This window comes from Cataglyphis hispanica, chromosome 1 (assembly GCF_021464435.1).
Source record: "Cataglyphis hispanica isolate Lineage 1 chromosome 1, ULB_Chis1_1.0, whole genome shotgun sequence".
Taxonomy (NCBI): Eukaryota; Metazoa; Arthropoda; class Insecta; order Hymenoptera; family Formicidae; genus Cataglyphis; species Cataglyphis hispanica.
Genome location: NC_065954.1, coordinates 4,814,158 through 4,833,237, shown reverse-complemented (window position 1 = coordinate 4,833,237; position 19,080 = coordinate 4,814,158). Strand labels below are relative to the sequence as shown.

The 19,080-nt window shown below is 35.9% G+C and overlaps 1 protein-coding gene across 6 annotated transcripts in view; it reads right to left on the bottom strand.

Moving 5' to 3' along the window:
* Positions 1–19,080, bottom strand: part of LOC126849949 (protein O-mannosyl-transferase TMTC1-like) — a 211,732-nt gene that overhangs the window by 75,984 nt on the left and 116,668 nt on the right. The window contains exon 2 of one of the 6 annotated variants that reach the window (XM_050592429.1): positions 13,990–14,219. The exons of the other annotated variants lie outside the window; for them this stretch is intronic. The gene's annotated coding sequence lies outside the window, so the exon portion shown is untranslated. The remainder of the gene's footprint in view (positions 1–13,989; positions 14,220–19,080) is intronic. 6 annotated transcript variants of the gene reach the window in all.

The following is a 19,080-nucleotide window of genomic DNA, read 5'->3' as shown; positions in this document are numbered from 1 at the left end:
TTCGTTTGTTAAAAGAATAGAAAAATATAAAGTAACACTATGTATGCAAAAGCATTGTATTTGCGCACTGGCATTTGCACTGGATCGAGAAATGCTAGTTATTCTCTAAAAAAAAAAATATTTTATATGCAGTAATTAAAGTATAATGACGTGTATTTTGCATTTTAACTGAAATAATACTCATGATACAACCATCAAAAGTTTCAAAACAGAAGCATAGTATGATGAAGTAGAGCAGCTGCTCGTATCAGACCGCAGCGAGACCTGATACTAACTGTCTGACCACAGCTACGCTCTTACTACTGGCTAACCACGACCGGTTCTATTACTACTGTTTGACCACACCAGCCCGTAACTACTGGCCAGCCGCAGAGCGCGATCAATACTTATTCCCGCTGTTCCGTCATTATCACTTTTGCCTTTGCGTTCCGGAACAGAACGAACGGCTCTCGCGCCAGCTAAATAAGCTTTAATCTCAGAAATAACCTCTAAAATCAGACACTCATTTCTCTTGAATAACCGTACTTCAGTAAGAATGTCGCCTCGTGTGTAAAGGCTCGTACTATCGCATAAATTATCGCACGATATAGATCAACATCCTGAAAAGAAAATCTTGGCAGAATTCCGGTACTTAATTAACTAATAAAATTTAGCCGTGCGAAGATGACACATCGGGCAAGAGCCTTTCAAAAAGATGTTCGACTTTCGAGCTCTTCAAAGGGCTCTCCTAAAGACGCACCGTAAAAAGTCGAAAGATCGGCCCCTTCGTAACGAGGTATTAAAGTCTTGAACGATGTCGTTAAATCACGCTGGCTTAGTTTACTATCCCTCTCACGTTACATAGTCGAAAATCAACCTCGTTTCGTCAATTCGTCTTGTTAGTATCCTCTTCCGCTTTCAAGAAAAAAGATTTTGAAAAGCTGCCTATATATTAAAAAATATTTTATCGCTATCAATTGATGTAAAATACATATATCAACTGTACAAAAAAAAAAAAATAAAATGAAATTACTTTTATATTGCACGAGATATATCTTAAAAGCTCTTTCTATTTTCAGAATAGAAAATATTCTTTTAACTTTTCTCATGGAATGTCAAAGTAATGCATGATACCGCAGAGGAAACATTTTCGCGCGATTTTCCTTGACAGTGATGTACATATTTCGAATCTCGTTTCCTTTTCGATGGCGGCATCGGGTTTCAGCTGTGCGAGAACTATCGTTTGCAGCCACAAGACAAAGGCACGATGATAGAGCATCATAGAACGCTATTCAGGCTCAATCGTGCGCGGAATATAGCAGCCAAGATACCGATTTCGACTCTCCAGTGCTGCTTCAGTGATTTAAGGGACTGGCTAACCCGTACTTCCAGTCACGTTCCTCCCGGCCAAGTGTCCAACGAAATAAATCACGGACACGTCGGGACTTCGATCTCTGTTGTTCACGCGAAGAAATTTGGACACGTCGGGAGGCACCGATCGATATCCGTAAGATATTGCCCGTTCTTTTATGTTCAGAAAATAAGAGCACGTCTGTGACGTTTTAAAATTCTTATAAATATGAATTTCTATTCGTTATTTATTACCTTCATTTTTATATCTCGCTTCCTTTGTAACAAAATTAATAGTTATGCAAAGTTAATATCTGGCGATCTGCCAGATTGCAATCGCAGATTGGCAAGATCGTCATCGACAAGATCAATTATCTCCGATTTCTTTGACCCTCTGTTTCTCAGCCCCTCGTTGTCTCTTTTTCATTCTTACGATCCACTTCAGCCACGCAGTCAGATCTGATAATACTATGAATTACGACCGTTTATACGCCTTGAGTGGCGCCATATATCAACCGACGGGCCTCATTCCTTTCCTAGATTGTATATTGGAAAATATGGTGTGTCCATGTCGAACATATATGATAAAGGACTTTCCGAGGAAGGCCATGCAGCAGGCACCTAGCTAATATCATGTAATCATTAAACCACATATCCCCATCCAGATTGCGCCTCAAAATTACAATATCGATCGACTCCACAATCGATTTCTCGGATACAGTCTAATTATTTTACGTATAAAAGCTAATATAATCCCTAATTTGTACATAAATATTATTATTAATAAATTAGAAAAAATATGCAGTTTTTATGTATTGTTGTAAACAGTTTTGTTAAAAAAAAAAATTATTTCACAATAGGCATATAATCAAAATAAAAATAATAATAGATAATAACTGTTGTTTGGCATAGAATGTAGACAATTCTAGATAGTAATTGGATAGTTTTAGATGGTAATTTGGAATCGTGCCACTAATCATTTGGTGTGCGACGTAGCTGATATCGCTAAGCGAAAATCCGACTTACGCCTCGTTCCCAATCCCTTGTATTGGGATCCGTTGGGAAATGGTCGAGACTGGTTTAATTGCAGTCAAATTAACCTGCTGATCGAGCGTGTCCCCATAGCCGGGATCGTTAAGGAACTGATTAAAACGTGTTCAAGCAAAAAAGCTTCTCTTGCGACAAGGTGCAAAAAGCTTATTAAACAATTTACTACACTTATTTATTCTCGTAATTTTTCAATCCTCTTTAGGAACGATTAATTATATGGCATTTCATATACGAGAGTTATTGAGTTAAAAAGAATATAATAACTAGAACTATGATCCACAAAATTCGAGCGCTCTCCAATTAAACTCGACATAATAATCGGACATTGAAAGAGGAAGGCAACTGATGATGTTTCGCGGAAGTAAGCTCCCACTGATTTGTTGTAATCCGATTTGCTCCTAATCCGTCACGAAGGTCGTTCGCGTCATATTGCGCTCAAGGGTTTTAGCAGCGCAAATCGCTCGTGTAAAACCATTGCAATCGGGAATGGAAAACTCGATATTGTAGCAATTGCACAAAACAAGTGGCGCCGATCGATTGATAGAAAATCGACAATTGGTTGCTTCGCGTCGCACAAATCTCGACATCGACGCGATGAAATAATGGAAGCGGGCCAGCTGCAATCTTTTAATCAAAACTATAATTATGAACGCATCGACTGCACTAACGTATATCCATGACGACGCACAAATGGTTGCACGCGTGAATAAATATTTTATTTTTAGAGATACTTTATACGTGTATATACGCAGAGCCTGCAAAATGAAAATTGCAAAGCCGTGTCGCGTCGCGATGTAATCTTTGCGCGCTAATCATTTTTTATCGCGCCCGATAACCAGTCCGACCGTACCTATTAACGTTACTCGTGCGTACGAAGCGTCATCGTAATTGTCAGGCAAGCCGCGAAACACAGCTATTAAATTTGTCATTGTCGCTGAATGCAAACGACGCGCGTTTGCGGTAACGCTCCCTCCCTTAGCCCCTACACCGTTCGTTCGTACAACTCGTAAAAATGTCACCAAAATACATAGACGGTATTGCGTATACACTCCGGAACGATTATATCGGATCGCAACCGCTTTTATAGCCGCGTTTAATTGTCACCCTTTTTATTGCCGCGACAATCAATTCGCCGCGAGTCTTTACGACCGAGTTATTCGTTTCTTCACGTACGGAAGTAATACGGAATGATGAGTCGTAGCCACATGGAGCGGGCGAGAGAAAAACAGAGAGAGAAAGAGATAAAGACGCAGAGAGATGAGCTGCCACAATTTCGAGCTGGTGCGAGGCGCCACATTGAATGCGCTCGTTTCCGCCGCGATCGTTATAACAGTGCAGTGTAAGGAACTGCACCGAGCAAGTTCTCGTGTCTTGAGATTAATCGCGTTCCAGGTTTCTCCTGCCCCGAGCATTAAACACGACGTTTGAACGATCTCGCGTTTTGTGCACCGGCGAATAGGCGGACGGGCACGATGATAACGTACGGGCAAACTGCAAGCGGAATTAAGGCCCCCCATGCCGTTGCTGTAATAGAATCTCCGTGTTTATATCTGAAGATGCATGTATAAAAGAAGAAAACATGGGATTATCAAATTTTACGTCGTACGAGTGTTTACGATGAAACGAACTCAAAATATGTGTTTTGATAATATCTGTACTGGCTTTTTTAAATATATTCATAACTTTTATTATAAATTACATTATATATTAAAAAAATTATATGAGAAATATATTATTGAATAGTGATTTAACATGTCTTAATTTTGATTACACGTTTATGCAATGTATATATTTATATCAAATAAATAAATGTAATAAAAATAAAATGAAATAACTATAAAACTCATGTACGTAAAATAAATAAATTTTTTTCCATATTATGTTACAATAGTTATCATGAAAAAATATCTTTTCTAACGAACAAATAACGTAAAATCTAAAATTAAAAATGAGATCTTATTCATCCAGAAATATAATTAACATAATCAAATCTTTCTTCATCTCTTTAATCTTCTAATCATAGAATTTTATTAATTTCTGTCAAACGCAAATAGAAGGTTAATTTCCAATTAAATGAATTCGTCATGACATCTTTATATAGCGTGCTGAAAAAGAGTGTGCCGAGATGCTTGTGATTATTCCGCTTCTATTCGTGACGACCCGAACGAAACGAGTGCTTTTGATTTAAAGCGAGTTTTACAATCAAGCCTAGAGCCATAAAGTCCAAGTGTTCACGTGTGTAAGGATTTATGGTTGCATGCATATACGATGCGCTTCAAATTTTTTTAAGTTTATGGTGTTAGTTTTATTAAGTTAGGCTCTAAAATTGCAATCACTTGCGTAACAAAATAAGTATGTATATAGTTGTACGTTTGCAGATTAATTAAATTAGAGAAATTGTTGAGAAACATTATAAAAAAAGAACTGCATCTATTTAAAATGATAATTTATAAATTTTTCAAAAATTGTATATGTAGAAAAACACGCCATGTCGTGTTTTTAAATATACTAGTGCTCGAAAATGTCGCGAGAGAGAGAGAGAGAGAGAGAGAGCGCTCGAGAAAAAGTTCGGTTGCCGTAATTTCGTCGCTCGAGATGTACATTAGATTTCGCGGTGTATCATTACACTATTTCGCTTGCGTGCTCCTAAATAATATTATAGTACTATACCAAGAATGAAAGTACATATGATAAGAGCAGAAATGTGGGGGGACACGACGAAAGTGGAGATCTGGCGAGATGTATACTGTGTTGCGAAGTGGATTTTTCAATTGCACGCTAATACGATTTTCCTTCTTATCGATTCACGCTAGTGGCTTGTACCTATATCGCCTAATTCATGCGACGTGTTACGAATCTACGATTCAGATTAAACGTCAATTTTATAATCGTCGAAAGCAATCGCAAAACATCGATCGGAAATTTATACAAATTCACGAATAACCAATGTCTTTAGTAATTCACCAGTTCTTAGTCCAGTAGTTTCTTATGATTCTTAATTCGTGGACAATGTAATAAATTTTCGAAAACTCACGACCGCGCATGCAAGTCTCGGACGCAAAACTCGTGGAGCTTTATCGTCGTGGAGTAATGGGCGACTGTTTGCGAGACGGTGGCGCGTATAAATTGCTTCGTGAGGAGAAGCGGAGAAAAAAAGTACGAAAGCGAGAAAGATAGATAAAATGAGAGAGAGAGAGGGAGAGAATGGAGGTAACTTCTCTATCCTCTCAGGATATCCAGAGCCATTCAGCGAGCCGAGGAAAGAAGGAGACCTACAATTCCGTGGGAAGAATACCTCTGGGTATTTAAGGGATAAAGTGCCGCGCCGAACTAAACGCCTCCGTGCCTCGCGTATACCATCCCCGGTCTCTTCCTCAGCCGCTGCACAACCCACGCACATTCCCTTAGCGGAATCCACGTCTCCCATGAGGAGGTCGAGAGAAGAGAAAGAAAAAGAGAAAGGTGAAGAGAAGAAAGAAGATGGAGATTCACATATGAAATAGAAGAGACAGTATCTTCGACCGAATTGAAATACATCTCCGGGCCAGATATAACTAGGCTCATGAGAAAAACAGACTCTCTCGTCTGCAGATAACTTTGTCCCATGAGAAAATAAGCCCGCTCTAACATTTTCTCCCGTATAAGTTTAGCCTCAAACGACGCTAGAAATACAGTTGGACAATGCTAAGTCTGAATCGGAATAGTGAATCGTACAATCTACACAAAAGTAAACGTGAGCCCTTCTTTTTCATAGAAAAATTCCATTGTTATCTATCATTGACAGCAGGCTACCATAAATCCGTCGAATAACGCGAGAAACTACAATATATCGGACAGTAAATGTTCTGTATTTTACTATGCTTGCTGTATTTGTGCAACGGTAGCGGCTTTGTCGGAATATCGGATTATTACATTGAATTTATTACTGTCCGAGAGCCACAATTGTGTCCATATTTAATTACGATGTAATATAGATATTAGTTACGATGTGACCGATGTTTTCTAAGGCGAGTTTTAAATAACTTAAACACATTTTTTTGCAAAGAACACTCAGCATAAAAAATTATTTTTAAATTATTATTTTAACAAAAATGAAATTACTTGTTTTATTATAAGATAAATTTAAAGTATACTAATACAAGATAAATAATTCATTCATTCATTTTCCGCGAGTTCGAGATATATAGCAGTATTTTATAAAATATTTTATTGGATTTTATATATATATTCTATACATGTTAGTATGAAGAGAAAGAATATTGAAACACGAGTATAAATTATAAAAAAATAAAAGACATTAAACGTATGATCAATCGAACAGAAGGTAAATGTACTTAACTTACGCGGCAACAGTCATGGAATTATTTGTCAAAGTATTTTTAATTTTAAAGTTCCCAACTTTTCAAATTTATAAATTATCACATGACATGAAGATCAAAACACACATGTTAAAATTTCTAATTGGACTTTCCGCAAATTGTGCAAACTATCAAATCGAAATAGCAACATATCGTCTTCGCTCATATTATTTCTCATGAGATGATGAACGGTAACAAGAAAAGATAACGATTTTTCCTACTCTTTTCGTTTTACTTTGAAATACACTTGTCACTTACATCGCTCGAAAGACACATTATTTTCCTCTATGTATAGCGAACTTTAACAAAGGAAAAATTCAGAAGAAAAGAAAAAATATATAATAATTTGTTCTTTATGTAATTATATATATTATTCTCAAAAGAAAAATATCACAAGAATGACGTTATATTCTGAAATAATCGAAGTAAATCACTCAAATAAATGCTAACCTTGTTTGGCGAGAGAAGTCTATTCCATTTTAAAGGCCAAAACAACTTGGAGGATGGAAACAATACGGTTAATGGTCAAACTTGAGAGACCATGGTTGAGAGAACGCCATTTCTCGTTTGAACCTATAAAATGGCAATGGTGGTGCACCGGTATCGAGTTTCTTCTAGCAATGGCAAAAACTTCGATACATTTCATCGACCCTCCCGAAAGTGCCTTCAATACAATCTTTTGTACTTTGCTGGAAGAAATCTCTTGCTTTCTGGGCTATTTGTGGGGTATGCATTTTTGTTCCACGATATTTCAGCATTCATAAACTTGAAACGTTAATCGAAATGAAATTAAAAAATGCGAAAAATGATCGAATTAAAACAATCGACCGATTCTAAGAATATAAAACACATAATATAGCTTTAAATAAAAGTCCTTATATTTATATTAAATGTAGCATTTTTCTGTGAAAGTTATTTTATGGCTCTAAAGATCACAGAATAAATATCAACAATTGTTTTTTGACTAAAAATCGTGAATGAAAAATGCATTGTGATATATCAATAAAAGTCTTCCGGATTAGATTTCTTTTAACAAATAATATGACCAAAAAATTAATGTCTGCAAAATTCACATTCACATTAAAGTATCTTAAATAATGTCTGCATGTGCATATGTAAGATTTCCTTTTAATTAACCATCGACAAAAGATATAAAGACACATATTGTTTTCATGAGCTTACATGGAAGCATCTTCCTCCTTTTGCTGTAAGGATCTTTCCAGTCGAACATCTAGATGTTGCCCTTATCAAAACGCTTCAGAGTGGAGAGACGAAACAAGGCCACCCTCATTATGCGAGTACCAGAGGAGAACTCTCGTCTCAAGTACAATACTTTATATTTGAAACGGAGCGCTCTACGAAAATGCTGAGAATACCACAAACTGTTTATAAATCATTACGTGATATTTAATATATTATCTCTATAAATTTCAATTAACATCATGATCGATTATTACTAATAATGAATATCATAATAATCAATAAAATAATATAAAAGACGAAATAAGCATTATCAATTTTTAAAGGCATTCTGGTTGAAATAATAATTCAAGCATTTAACTTTAATACGAGAATTCTCATTTTCAAGTCTGCAAAAAAGTGAAAAGTATGATATCCGTGAGAAAGAAATTTTTTTTTAATGTGTCATTAATGGATGTCTTTATTTAACGTAACGTATATCTCGTTATACCTAATTTAATGAATCTTTGAAAAGTCAATTTTCAGACGACGACGCAATGCATTATTGAAAATGAAATGTAGAGTAAGTTTTTTTCACATCTTCTCAAGAATATATAGTCCACATATACATATATCACTGCAAGTCATTGTCTTTTTCTCGTCCAACATTTCGTCCAGCATGTCAGCTGGAGCTTTTAAGCTGACGAAAACTCGCCGCATGATTCGACGTCGCAAAAGCCGGCCGCTGCACTGTCGGAGGTGCACCGCAATAGCGAACTTTTTTTCTAATACCCCAACTCGTTACAGCGAGTTTGCACGTAGTAAACCTTCACGACGCCGTCATTACGCCGTGCAGCACGACTAAAACGACGAATACATCGTTCCTACGTGTCTGGGAAGTTTTCGCATCGCCCGACCCGACATCCGTCCGGTCACCTCTACACTTTCGCCACTGCGGCACGAAATACAGGAATTCGCTCGTTGCTTTTCACATAAGTAAAGACGTATACCTGACTTGACGACCGCAGCGCACATATAGTCCAACAAAGACGTAATTAGCGATTAAAACTTTCCGCGATAATTTCTTTTCTCACGGACGCTTGACCGCGTTTCAGAAAGCTGCCCAGAATTTTCATTTCTCCAGCCTCCAATTTATCGGAACACCCTAGTTTCTTCGAAGATTCTTACTTTTTTTTCTAACTCTTCTCGTCTCCATAAATCCTTTTTCATGTTTTTTTTTTATTATAGTAGCTATACCTAATTCGTTGTTATCTTTCTTGTTATTCATCTTACTTTTATGCCTACATTTTATGTAAAAAAGATTATAAATAAAAGAGAATATATATTGTAATAAACATATTCAATAATTTCGAGCAATTATTTTATATGGATATCATCATTATTCTATAGATTTTGTAAATTAAAGTCAATTTCTGAGAATGCATCTCTCTCTCTCTCAGATTTAAAATTCTATCTATGAAATGTTCAGACAATTTATTATAGCGCATCATAATTTTAACGTAGAAAATTTAATGCATCCGCCGCATATAAATATAATTGGCGTTCAAACGCGGATTTGTTAGCTTTACAATATCGCGGTATATCGTATGTGAGGGCTTGAATAGAGTTTTTATATTTTCACCTCGGCTGATAACGCTCCCTTTGTAAATTGTCTCTCTAAATGCCATATAACTTACCACCGTTACATTATTCAGCGTATACGCATACATGCATTAAATCCACCTTTACAAAGCAGCGGTAAATATCACTTCCCGCGCTACACACGCTACATTGTTAGCAAAAAAAAAAAACAGTTCCCTGCAATTTCACATAGCTACATAAAGCTATAGTAATATAATAATTATATTTGAATCCTGATTGTCTCTCATACATAATAGTTATTTGTTATTATAGCCTTCAAAAGGACAATAATGATACTAAAGCGTCATTGATCATCGACTCTCTTTATCGCGAACTCGCATTAGCATGAGATAAATTCTTCTATATTCATAGCGTGTTGCGAAAATAATATTTAGAGAAATTATATCAAAATATTAAAACATTAAACGTACTATATATTTTATATTTTTCATCAAAAGATGCTTCAACTTTACACCCATTTTTGTATTACTATTTTTTTTTGTGATTTTTAACAAATTTTGATTGTGCTTAACACATGTTGCTCACGTAAGAAACAATTTGAAAAATTTGTGTTTACAGCCAGTTTATTTCACGAGAAGGAATTGCGGCAGTATTATTTTTTATTTTTCTTAAGCAGAATGGTTGCGACCTCAAGCAAGATGGCAAGCCGAGGAAAAGTGCTTTGTTTGCGTCAACAAATTTTTCTTGAGAAATGCATGTGACTCAATGTAATCAACAGTGCAGATTAAGGAGTACTGTTTTATGCATTTCATTCTTTCATTCTGCACACCTGCTCTAATTTTTCGGATGTATTTTTTTCTTTTTGGCGGTCATTATTTGTCTCGAGTTTATCATAATTTCGTAAAGTCTTCGTTTAATTGACAAGAATTTCTTCTAATGTAATTTCTGTTACTCCGGACGGATGCGTTACTCGAATTTCGCTGCATTCGCACTTGCTTGTACGGAGAATCGAGACATGCTCATTCGCCAAAGGTAACGCGATATGAACTAGGTCACGTCCGTAAATCGATCCTAAGCCCCGACAGACGGATCACGATCGTCTTCCATCCGTAGATTGAACGAACAGATAGACTTCCGATGTCAAACGTGTCGACAATCTCGCCATGTTTGAGAAAGTCTGATATGTTATCGTTACGACTCAATTCCGGCGATATTCCCACAGGAATGATATCAAATTCTCTCGATATTGTTTCACATGGTCACGATTGAGATCTAAGTGTCCGAATCCCGGTCGATATACAATCGCAACAATTTTTCGAGCGACTCGAAAATATCTCAAGTTTTATTAGCAAAGCCGGTGGATGCATTACTAACCACAGCAATTGTCAAAATTAAGAATGTTGTATAAAAATATCAGAAAAGCAATATGCTTTATCGATAAATGATCTAAAACATTTGTTAAAATCCTAATCACACAACAATTGAGCTTCAACTACTTTAATTTCAATTACTAAAATTATTTAAAAATATATAATATTTAAATATATATAATTTTGTAAAAATAGAAAAATAAAATAAGAAGTTTGACTTTGTCTAACAATAACACGATTCATTTTGTCTCTATGATTTCAATGCTTCTAAAGAGAAGAATTTCTAAATATTATTCTCTATTTAGGACTTCTAAATCCGTTTACTATCACGCGATCGATTCAGAAGAAGGCCTAAATCGGAAATCGGCGAGTAGAGCAAATCGCCGTTCAAAACTCGTGCTTCCGTGCAAGCACATGCAGAAAATTTCTCTCTTTTCTCCTCTACAGTGATTGCGGGACGAGAAAGCGAGAAATCACGCGACGTTGGTAGGGCTGGAGGAACGTCACATTGATTCCGTCGACAAAGTCACACGGTTCATTGCAAATTTTCCGATCCGTATCTACGCGCGTCGTTAAGGGAGGCGAAAGTTAAGGGTATGGAAAATTATACGATAGCATTTCCAGGAACAAGCAATTTGTCTCTTCAACGGAGGAAAGTTCTTTCTCCTCCTACTGTGCTTTCGATTGTGGAAAGAACGGCGTATATAAACGGAACCGCAGACGAGGAAACAGTGATATTGTCATCTTTCCAGAAAGCATCGAGCCATTAATTATTAACAGTTTGCTTCCTTTCGCCGACATCTTTCTTACGGCACAATAGTAAATATATAATAAATGGCATTGTGGTAAATGTGCAATATATTATATTATTCTATTTCGTTTTTTTTCGGCAATAACATTAAGGAAAATGGATCACAAACATTTTACAATAGAAGCCATCTTGCTCTAGATTCTAAAGTTGATTACTCGGATTTCTCTTGTCTCGGATTTTTAATATTATGTATTTTATTAAAGCTTGTTAACTGATAAAATCTTCGTTGTTTTATTGCCAATTCAATTTGCAAATTACTCTCTATATAGTTATCAACGACATAGTCTAAGGGTCAAATCAAATTTTAATCACGAATTTCATTTTGCTGTGAGAATTATAAGACCACGACAGTCTTACATCGATTTCGCGACGAAAATATTTCAACTGATTTCTCTCTTGAATATTTCACTTATTTTTTGCTTGATTAATTTTGTCTTTAATATTCACGAAAAAAAATACACGTATTTAAAAAAAAAAAATGGTACTTAAACGGAAATGTATATAAAATTGCGATCCATCTAAAAGAAAATCAAGCTTTCCGATTCAAATCTCAAACTTTTCGTTGAGCCACTTGCTTTTAGTATATTATCACGATAACCATAAGCGACTCTGACACGGACACGATTCTTCTTAAGTCTTAGGCTCGTCCAAGGGAGCAAAGTGAGAAGATTGAGAAAGTTTTTAAGCGTGGATTTATTCACTGTCAAAGGATATTTCTTGAGCCTGTGCAAGGGGGGATAAGAAAAAGAAGAAGATTCAGAAGAAGGTCAGCGACGAGGGTAGGCGTGACACGATCAATCATTCCCTAGTCATTCTGCTCATCTTTCACTTAAGGCCGGACTTAGTAAGAGCTTCACAGTTACTAATCTAGCTTAATAAAACAGGCCGATAGTACGTTACCCTCTCCGATCCTGATGCTGGTTACAACGCGATTTACTCCCTTAATCCGTTGTTCGCGAGAAAATTGTCAGTTTTCGGGATTGAGAGAGAGCGAAGATATTACTGTCCATTTGACTCAACAAATAGAAATCTAGTTGATAGAACGGCGTAAACAACCCACTAGAAGAAAACTTACTTTGCACGAATCAGGAGTTCCGCGTTTTAGGCACGACAAGTTTACCGCACCGCAATGATTTACGAACTAATATTTCAAGTGTCGTTGGACAGCACGTGGAAACTTTTACTCTTTGAATAAGTAAATATTTTAGAACTGGTAACTAAATTACTCTAGAAATTACGTCTACAATTTACATCTATTACACTGTCTAAACCGATATTAATAGAGCCACTGTTCTACTTAAGTAATGACCTTTTACAAACGACACACGATTAAAATAAAATTATGCAAAGACATTTAAAACTTACGTAGACAAACGGTTAATGAGATGCTCAAATATATTTTTCAAAGTTGCGCTTAATCCAATTCATAATTCGTAAATTTTAGCCATTAATTATCATTGCTTTTTATTGCTATTTTACTCACTAACAGTTATATTGATCTCTAAAATGCTCATAACATGTTAATCGTGCTAATGCCCATTGTCGATCAAGACAATATATGTCACTCATATTCTCCATACCTTCCATTTTATATTTAAACTGTCCAGAATAATTAATGATATTTGTATAAATTTCGAAATGACAAATCTATAATGAAAATGATATAATAGCATATGGCATATTCAAAATATGCTGTAGATATAGCAACAGCATTTTACATTGTGCATTCTATTCTTGCTCGAAGAAGCATTCTATTGTCTAATAATTTAAAATTGCATTACAGAATAATGCGTGAATCTATTAATCATTTTTGATCAAGATAAATCGCGCGTCAAATATTAAATATATTTAAGCTATTGGAAACGTTTAATTATATTTAAGATATTGAGAAGATTTGATTATCAAAATTACATTACTAATATAGCGTCAATTATGAAATCGAGAAAATGCTTGAAAAAAAAAAACTTTCATAAAATATCAGATTAATTTTAATATCAAGCAATATTCTTCATTTCGACGAATTATAAATTATTTTTATGTGACAGTTTCACGAGAGGATAAAGCCCGACAAAACTGTCAATCATTTTTTTTTTTTGATTGTCTGAATTTCAATTTGATTTTCGTCGCAGATAACACAAAATCATAGTATTAGTCCGTTGAACGAGATACAGAGCGACTATATTGGTCAATAATAATCAATCAAGTGATCCAATGAAATAACTCTCATTGTTTGCCGTGCAACGAAGGTAAGAGCTCAGTAATCTTATTGCGTTAGCGAAGCGCCACTTACCACTCCGTCTTCCGTGTGTCTTTTTTTTTTGCCGCTGGCCGGGAGGAACTTTCATCTTATCCGATATTTCCGTCTTTTCGTATCTGTGTTGCAACGGCGGGGCAAAGCCTGATGCGGCGGCGGCGGTTTTCCTCCCGCGTAGGAAAAGCTGACGTACGATTGATCATATCTATGATTGAACGGTTCTAATGGAGCCAGAAAGCCGCTATGCGGGGATTATGAACTGCCGTCTGTGAATAAGCAAGCGTCGTTCAAAGTGGTGGCTACGTAAAAAAAAAAAAAAAAGAAAAAAAAGAAACGACATCGGGTTTATCCTTGGTCGTCGGAAAAATCCTCGATAGCCATGATTTATTATCCGAGCGATTTTATTCGTTAACAAAGAGAAACTTCGTCGGGCGTGCCTCTACGAATCGCGACACCACCGTCCAAAATCAATTCCAAACTTCGCGGCGCGCCCATTTGTCGTTTGAGTCACTTCAATCGAATGTTGACCTAAAAATGTTTGAACGATTTTTCTCGCGCGTGAATGCAAAAGTTTCGAAAATCATGTTAAAATCACGTGTTTGATAACTGCGACGCGAAGTGATACAGCGCGAACGAATCGCTACAAGAGGAAAAAACTTGCGATAAATCTTTGCACGTTTTAGAAGCAAGACCAAGTAGTACGAGAATCTGGTTTCATCTTCCCCCCGCGCGAAAGAAGAAGCGCAAGAACCGCTGTAGAGAATAGTCGAATGGGAACGGAGAGAGCGACGATTTATAATCGTCAGAGACGTAGGGCCTTGGCGCGCTACATGGAATAATACCGGGGGCCATATCGCCGTCCCCGCCCCCCCATAGAAATTTCACCATTCATCATATTAATAAACCAGATTTTCCTTTTACGCAGCAGCAACGAGTTTTCCTTTCTTTACTGTCAAGACTTAATCGCTCGTCTCTACCGCTGCAAAAAGATGCACTCCTGCCAGGACAACATTTATGATCGTAATTTTTTTTCTTGTACTATCCAACTAATTATATAATGCATATTCATATCTATTATTGAAAGAATTAATATGACACTTTGAGATGACATATTACACGTTATTTTTGCACAAAACAATATAGATTTGGGCGATATTTTTATATCTATATATATTTGAATAAGCAGTATTCCGAGAGTACGTCTGTGATTGTAATTTTACAGCAAGAGAATAGGTGAGAAGTAAAGAATGCAGATAAGAGAGATCAAATACTTTCGATGGTAAGAATGAGAATCGAGTGAATAAGGAAGAATGCACAAGTGTGTTTCGATTTATTTCTGGAACATCAAAGGGACGGAATAGCATTGCCTTTTGTGAAGTTGAAAGACGCGCATTCGTGTATCCACAATTGTACAGTACCAAGTACATACATTGGTAAAACAGTCGGAAAGGATGACAAAAAGTATATACTTTACCAATAAGATAAATAACATTGATAGAAAAAGTTTATAATGAATATTAGAATATGTAATAATTTTATCTACCTATAAATTTGCGAAATATAATAAGTAAGAATTTGTAAAGACTATTCTATGTCATACACCATAATATTAACAACCGCTTTGCGGCACGCTTTGAAACAATTCTCTTCTACGGCAGAATATGTTTCATAACCGTAAAGTGCTCAGAGATGTTAGATGTACAAAGGATAAAATTGCCGGAAAGAAACCGTTTTCAAACGTTTGCATAAAATTACAAACAAGAGAAAGATAAAATTATATATATATATATATGTATTAAAAAATAATTTGCCACATGCAAAACAATTATAATTAATAGAAAAGTAGAAATCTCCAAAAATTGTTTACTGTAACTAAAATTGTGTAATAATAAATTATATCTTTCAACTGTCAAATCAAATTCGCAAAAGAAATTTATAGTTTGTTTTCGCATCTTCCAACATCGATAGGAAAAAACTTAAATCGCTCTGAACCAACAAGAAAAATTTCACGTAGCAAATTCTATTCTCTTCTTCTTTTTCTCAAACGCATTCTGGTCTGAACCATCGCACCCGGCGTCATAGATGTCGAGATAAGTTTAATGCATGCAAATATCGGAGCGAGAGCAGAAGTAGGATTCGTGCCGTATCTTTAAAGAAAGTCGTGATGCTTTCTTCCTCTCTCTATCTCGTCTGGCCGTTACCGTTGTGGATGGGAAGCGCGGCGAGCAATTTACCGATTACCCTTAATTGAAGACGATGACTTAACGCGCTCGTATAACCGCCCCGGGTGCCGGGAATCGCAATAAACGATCAGTTCTGCAGCGTCGGCGAGCTACGTGACTTCGACGACGGCTCGATTAAACTTCACAAACACCTAATGGATAGGAGCGCAATACATACACACATCTATATGTATATACATACACATATATGGGATACATATATATGTATTTATTTATGTGTATGCATGTATACATGTATATCCACAATACACACACACACACACACATATATATATATATATATATATATATATCGCCATGATATTTAACAAAAATATTTATCGTATAAAATATTTAATATCGTATAAAATATTTAATATTAATATTATCTTGTCAAGTTAAAAAAAAATGTGTCGCGATGATTAGACACATACCTAAACTTTCAAATCGAACATTGAATTGTTAGTCCCATCGATCAATCGGTCGTATTATGACAGTCATTAATCTTCATTATAAAAAAGGTGAGTTTCAATTAAGTGAATTGCTCGAGCCCCACTCGAGCTGTAGAATCGTTAAGCGATGAGAAGGGCCTTTTCCGCGTCTTCCATCATACGTCGAATCAGAGAAGAAATGTGCGGAGTTTGATAAATGATTCAGCACGCGCTCAGAGGCGCTGCAAACTCTTGGGCATTAAGTATTGACTACATCTCCGCTGACTATTCCCCTATATGTTTGTTTATGGAAGTATCATTTCCGAACGATGATACACCGACTACGTGATTCGGCTGGTTTTTAGCAAACGGTTCGTAATCGAAAAAAAAATATTACATTGTCTGACTAGGTAAAGGATCTTTAGGATTTCGGAATAAGCCTCTCCTCTCTCATAGATTTTCGCAGAATCTGTGTTCCCAGTCTTGTAAACGTCGAGGCCCGGGTCTGATAAATCGCCAGCACCAGACAGACGAATAGTCCGTAAAACGCATCTCTGACAAATGGATAGCCATTGCCGAAGAAAAAAGCGCGCGGACTCCTCGCTGTCTTTATGGTAAACGCCAGAAGAGAAGACTGGCTAGGCCCGGTAAACTGATCTCCGGAGAAAATCCACGCGATTTTCTCGTGTCTGATATTTTTACATCGTAAGATAAAATCCTTGAATTGTAAATCTTTTAAAATCGCGGTCAACGTAAGGTTATCTAAGGACGAGAATATTATAATCATGTATATCGGTTGATAAATATTATATCTTGCTGCACGCTTTAAATATATGAAAGCAATTTTATATACTTGTAGAAACAACAGTAAAATTATTTCTAAAAGTTGAGTTATTTGTAAAACATGCTCGGGGACACTATCTCGGGCCTTGAGTTTATTTTTTCATTGGGTAAAGAAACAACTTTTATTATTTTTTTTGTTTGTGTTTCGTTATATGACACGGCATGTTCCGCTCTCAGATGGGCCTTGCAACTAGTTATAATCAAAGTATCATCTCGCTCGATTGTCCAAAGTTTATTGAAGATCAATTCGTTAAGTTTAACCTCTGTATCGAGCACAGTGTCGGGTCGTTGCAGCATGGCTATTACTGCATAAAAATGCGGATACCGTGAATGTCGATATCGCCAAAGGCTAAATTCGATACGTTAACGTGATTGCATATACGGGTTAATTCACCAAGAGAAAAAAAGGCCGAGAAAAAAGGGAAGATTGCAAAGAGCGCCAAGGGCGTAGCCTGTGTGCATTCATGAACCGGCACAAAAATCAAAGGCTTGCTCTTGGTGTCACCAACACGTACAGACACGATTTTCCTCTTAAGCCATCAACCTATCAAGCGTCAATAACGCCTGTTACACCGAGATGCATGTAGCTTTTTTTAACAGGATATTTAAAACCATGAACAATTGCAATAATGATTGCATTTCTTTGATATCATACATATATATATATATAATCATTATTGTACACAGTTGGCAAAATTCACACGCATAATAATTAATTGAAAGTTTCCCGAAAGTTTTCCGATTAAAAATAAAAAATATAATAAAACTTGTGCCGTTTCGTATACAAACCTTTACATTTATAACGTAAGATAGTTCTTATAATTAAAAAGGACTAAAAAATTATATATAAAAAACTATTGCTAACTTTCCCGTCATTGTACATTAGTTAAATCTTTTGAGATGTATTCATGTGTTAGGAGATGGATGCGTTCAATGTTTTTAACAAAAGCTTTAACAAATAATACTCACGCTTAGCTGCTGCGTAAAATTAATATCTCGCGAGGGAACGTTTTAATTAGTGAACACCTTCACCAAAGCGTTAATGACTTGTGATGTTGGTTTGACGTGGAATTTGGATCACGGCTATGGCCACGTGTACATACAGTGTGCGCCGAGGGGGCGCGTGAATATTTGTCAAAACTTATCGCAACGTGTCATCGCGCCAAGTTTGACGTGGTGTAATGAACGTGGTTGCGCGTGTATACGTGTCGAGCGAGGTAAAACATGTGTCAAACTATACTACGCGAAGCGAAAGTCACGGCAGTCAAAAACGTTATCATATCTATCATCAAAATTTTCCGATAATAAACGATTATTTATTCATCTTCACTTTCTCCGATAAGAAAAAATTTCAGCGCTGAAACCGAAGATAACAAATAACTCTGTACGATACAAAAATGAAAAAAAAAAAAGAAAAATAATAAAGAGATCACGTAAACCTAAAAGATTACTTTATATAGTATATAATTAACACAAAAACTATTTTCTAATACAATATTTTTAAATTAAAAAAAAAATAAATATACTTTATTTTTTTCATCTAATGTATTCTCTCTCTTGCGTATATTCTTGTTTAAGGATTAAAAATGTAATGCTATAAAATATTCACGAGTAAGAGAAAAATTGGTAAA